Consider the following 5,032-nt stretch of genomic DNA (forward strand, 5'->3'; position numbering starts at 1 on the left):
ACTTACATGGTGCATCGTGTCCATCGTGCATTGAGATCTTTAGCCCACTTTCTCATTGTCTCATTGCAGTCCCACCCATTCTCCATTTCTTCCTGGGTGCGTTTTCCACCATGCACTATGCAGTGTCACTTTCTGTGCTGACAATGACCATGGACTTCTTCGCACCTCATATCCGGTACGGTAGCCAGTCCGTTGTGGTGGGGTCGCCATGTACCCTGTTGGTTGTAGCCTCCTGACAACACAGGGATCGCTCTGCTGATGCCTGCGCTGTTAACTCCCCACGTATGCCAAGGAGTAGATGTCTGTCACCCTGGGGCATCAGGACTACCGGCCTTGGCCATCCAGGTGGCCTTTGCTGTGGCTGTGCGGCGCCCATGGGGAGATTGGTTGGTTGTTTCGGGGAAGGAGACCAGACAGCGAGGCCATCGGTCTCATCGGATTAGGGAAGGACAGGGAAGGAAGTCAGCCGTGCCCTTTGAAATGAACCATCCCGGCATTTGCCTGGAGCGATTTAGGGAAATCACGGAAAACCTAAATGGTCAGAGTGAAGCGTAGTATGTCATCTATTTCTGGTGGTCCACCGCCAGAAGTCTCTAAGTGAGTAAAGTCTAACTACAATGCTAAGAAATACAACTCCAAAGCATTCCCCTCCCTCGCCACACCATGGGAGGAACACCAGGCTAAGGATGGCAGCGAAGCTTATTCGTCCTGGTATCTCGTATGTATGAGAGTTGATGGGGAATCTTTCATATCCATGAAGCCTCAGTTATTTGTGGAGCATTTGGAGGACAAGTTTGGGGAGGTGGAGGGCTTGTCCAAAATGCACTGTGGGTCAGTTTTGATAAAAACAGCGTCCTCTGCCCAGTCACGGGCATTACTCACTTGTGGGAAGTTGCGGGATATTTCTTTTACCATCACGCCTCATAAGAGCTTAAATATGGTCCAGGGTATTATATTCCTCAGGGACCTTCTTTTGCAGTCTGATGATGAGCTGTGCACCAATTTAGAGCAGCGAGGTGTTCATTTCATCTGGTGTGTCCATCGAGGTCAGAGGGATAACCAGGTTGCCACCGGTGCCTTCATCTTAGCCTTCGAGGGTGATACATTGCCCGAGAAGGTGATGGTCTACCGCTGTGATGTCAAGTCACATATCCCTCACCTGATGCGGTGCTTTAAGTGCTCGAATTTTGGCCATATGTCTTCCTGTTATACTTCCAGCCCCACCTGTCACGATTGTGGATGTTCATCGCATCACAATACTTGATGTGCCCCACCTCCCATCTGTGTCAACTGTGGAGAGTATCATTCACCTTGCTCGCCAGACTGCAGGATTTTACAGAAAGAGAGGAAAGTCATGGAATATGAGACCCTGGACTGACTGACCTACACTGAGGCTAAGAGGAAATTTGAGTGCCTACATCCTGTGGCTATGACCTCCTCATATGCTGCCACTACAAGAACAGGTCACTCCATCAGTTCCTCGAATTCCTGTCGCCTCTCAGAACCAGGAGACTACACCTGCCCCTTTGATGCCACTTCCCCCCCTGTTGCTCCCACACTACCTACTTCGGGAGCAACACCCCCCAACCATCAGGGATTTCAGTCCCCACTTCTGAGCCAGAGAAGCATAAGGCTTTTTCAGCTCCTCTCATTAGGAAGGGGTCCCTTGGGTCACTCCCTTCCCGGGTTTCTGCTAGTGGGAAAGATGACACCCACCAGTGGCTGAAGAGCCCAAAAGCAGCTAGTCATAGGGCTTCACACTCACCCTCAGTCTCAGAGACTGATTCAGTGAAGTCCTCCCAGCCAGGGAAACCCAAGGAACAGCACGAGAAATCAAAAAAGAAGACCCCAAGAACAAGGAACTTGCAGTGGCACGCACACCACCACTACCTAAAAGCTCTGTCTGAGGATGGGGTGGAGATTCTGGCGTCCACTAAGGACATGAATCTCACTGGACCCTCAGACACAATGGATTTATACTGCTCAGGCAAAAAGTCGAAGGCAGCGGGTGACCCTGAGGTGTAAACTGCCTGTCTGAATGTTCCACGCCTTCCCAGTCTCACGATGACGTCATCCTCCAGTGCAATTGCGGTGGTTTTTCCACCTCCTGGCTGAGCTGCGGCACCTGTTAAGCGCTACACCTGCTTTCTGCATTGCCCTCCAGGAGACCTGGTTCCCAGCAATGGTGACCCCTGCCCTCCGTAGCTATAAGGGATATTACAAGAACCATATTGACTTTAGTAGAGTGTCAGGTGGAATTTGCATATATGTCCTAAACTCAGTCTGTAGTGAAACTGTGCCCTTTCAAACCCCTCTTGAAGCTGTGGTTGTCAGAATATGGACGACACAGGAAATAACTGTCTGCAATGTATATCTTCCTCCAGATGGTGCAGTATCCCTGAATCTATTAACTGCACTGATTGATCAACTCCCTAAACCTTTCCTACTTTTGGGATTTTTTTACACCCATAACCACTTGTGGGGTGACACCGTGCTCACTGGCCAAGGCAGAGGTGTCAAAACTTTACTGTCTCAGTTCGACCGCTGCCTCTCAAATACTGGGGCCGCCACACATTGCAGTGTGGCTTGAGGCAATTACTCGGCCACTGATTTATCAATTTATGGCCCAGGACTTCTCCCATCTATCCACTGGAGGTCACATGATGACCTGTGTGGTAGTGACCACTTCCCCATTTTTGTGTCACTGCCCCAGCGTCAGGCCCATGGACGCCTGCCCAGATGGGCTTTAAACAAGGCGGACTGGGAAACTTTCAGCTCTGATGTCAACGTTGACTCTCCCCCAAATGGTAACATCAATGTGATGGTCGAGCAGGTGACTACCACAATTGTTTCTACGGCAGAAAACATGATCCCTCGCTCTTTAGGGTGCCCCCAGCGAAAGAGAGTCCCTTGGGGGTCACCAGAAGTCGCTGAGGCAATTACAGAGAGTCGGCAAGCTCTACAGCGACATAAGTGGCACCCTTCCCTAGAGCATCTGATAGTCTTTAAGCGGCTCTGTGCCAGTGTATGCCAGCTCATAAAACAACAGAAGGAGGAGTGTTGGGAGAGGTACGTGTCGACCATTGGGTGTCACATGTCACCTTCCCAAGTCTGGACGAAGATCAGATGTCTTTTTGGGTACCACACCCCAACAGGTGTCCCTGGTGTTAACATCAATGGTGTGCTACATACCGACACAAACGCGATTGCCGAGCACTTTGCTGAGCACTATGCTCGAGCCTCTGTATCGGAGAACTACCTCCCAGCCTTTTCCACCCTCAAACAGTGGATGGAAAGAAAAGTCCTCTCGTTCACTACATGCCACAGTGAACCCTATAACTCACCATCTACGGAGTGGGAGCTTCTCAGCGCAGTTGCATATTGCCCCGACACAGCTCCTGGGCCGGATTGGATCCACAGTCAGATGATTAAACATCTATTGTCTGACTACATCCGACATCTCCTAGTCAACATCCACCAGATCCGGTGCGATGGCGTCTTTCCATTGCAATTGCGGAAGAGCACCATCATTCCGGTGCCCAAACCCAGTAAAAACCTGCTTGATGTGGATAGCTATCAGCCCATCAGCCTCACAAACATTCTTTGTACGTTGCTGCAACGTATGGTGTGTCGGCAGTTGGGTTGGGTCCTGGAGTCACGTTGCCTACTGGCTCCATCTCAAAGCTGCTTCCGCCAGGGGTGCTCTACCACTGATAATCTTGTGTCCCTCAAGTCTGCCATCTGCACAGTCTTTTCCAGACACCAACACTCTGCTGCCATCTTTTTTTATCTATGCAAAGTATATGACACCACCTGGTGACATCATATCCTTGCCACATTGTATGAGTGGGGTCTCTGAGGCCCACTCCCAATTTTTAATCATAATTGTGCCAGTATCTCGTCTCCTACCCTCCAAACTTTACAGAAGCTCTCCTGCGAACCTTGCAGAACTAGCACTCCTGAAAGAAAGGATATTGCGGAGACATGGCTTAACCACAGCCTGGGGGATGTTTTCAGAATGAGATTTTCACTCTGCAGCGGAGTGTGTGCTGATATGAAACTTCCTGGCAGATTAAAACCATGTGCCCGACCGAGACTTGAACTCTGGACCTTTGCCTTTCGCGGGTAAGTGCTCTACCATCTGAGCTACCGAAGCACGACTCACGCCCGGGCTCACAGCTTTACTTCTGCCAGTATCTCGTCTCCTACCCTCCAAACTTTACAGAAGCTCTCCTGCGAACTCTGCCAGGAAGTTTCATATCAGCGCACACTCCGCTGCAGAGTGAAAATCTCATTCTGGAAACATCCCCAAGGCTGTGGCTAAGCCATGTCTCCGCAATATCCTTTCTTTCAGGAATGCTAGTTCTGCAAGGTTCGCAGGAGAGCTTCTGTAGAGTTTGGAGGGTAGGAGACGAGATACTGGCAGAAGTAAAGCTGTGAGACCGGGCGTGAGTCATGCTTCAGTAGCTCAGATGGTAGAGCACTTGCCCGCGAAAGGCAAAGGTCCCGAGTTCGAGTCTCCGTCGGGCACACGGTTTTAATCTGCCAGGAAGTTTCATATCAGCGCACACTCCGCTGCAGAGTGAAAATCTCATTCTGGTTTAACCATAATTTCCTGTCACTCCATACTTTCCATGTCCAAGTTGGTGCCTCCCATAGTTCGCTCCCATATCCAGGAGAATGGGGTCCTGCAGGGCTCTGTATTGAGTGTATCACTATTTTTTGTGGCCTTTAATGGTCTAGCAGCAGCTGTAGAGCCATCCGTCTCACCCTCTCTGTATGCAGACGACTTCTGCATTTTGTGCTGCTCCACCAGTACTGATGTTGCTGAGCGGTGCCTACAGGGAGCCATCCACAAGGTGCAGTCATGGGCTCTCGCCCATGGCTTCCAGTTTTTGGCTGCTAAGTCATGTGTCATGCACTTCTGTCGGCATCGAACCATTCATTCAGAACCAGAACTTTACCTTCATGATGATTCACTAACTGTAGTGGAGACATACCGATTCTTAGGACTGGTTTTCGACACGTGATT

Source organism: Schistocerca americana, chromosome 4, assembly GCF_021461395.2.
Source record: "Schistocerca americana isolate TAMUIC-IGC-003095 chromosome 4, iqSchAmer2.1, whole genome shotgun sequence".
In the NCBI taxonomy this organism is placed as follows: domain Eukaryota; kingdom Metazoa; phylum Arthropoda; class Insecta; order Orthoptera; family Acrididae; genus Schistocerca; species Schistocerca americana.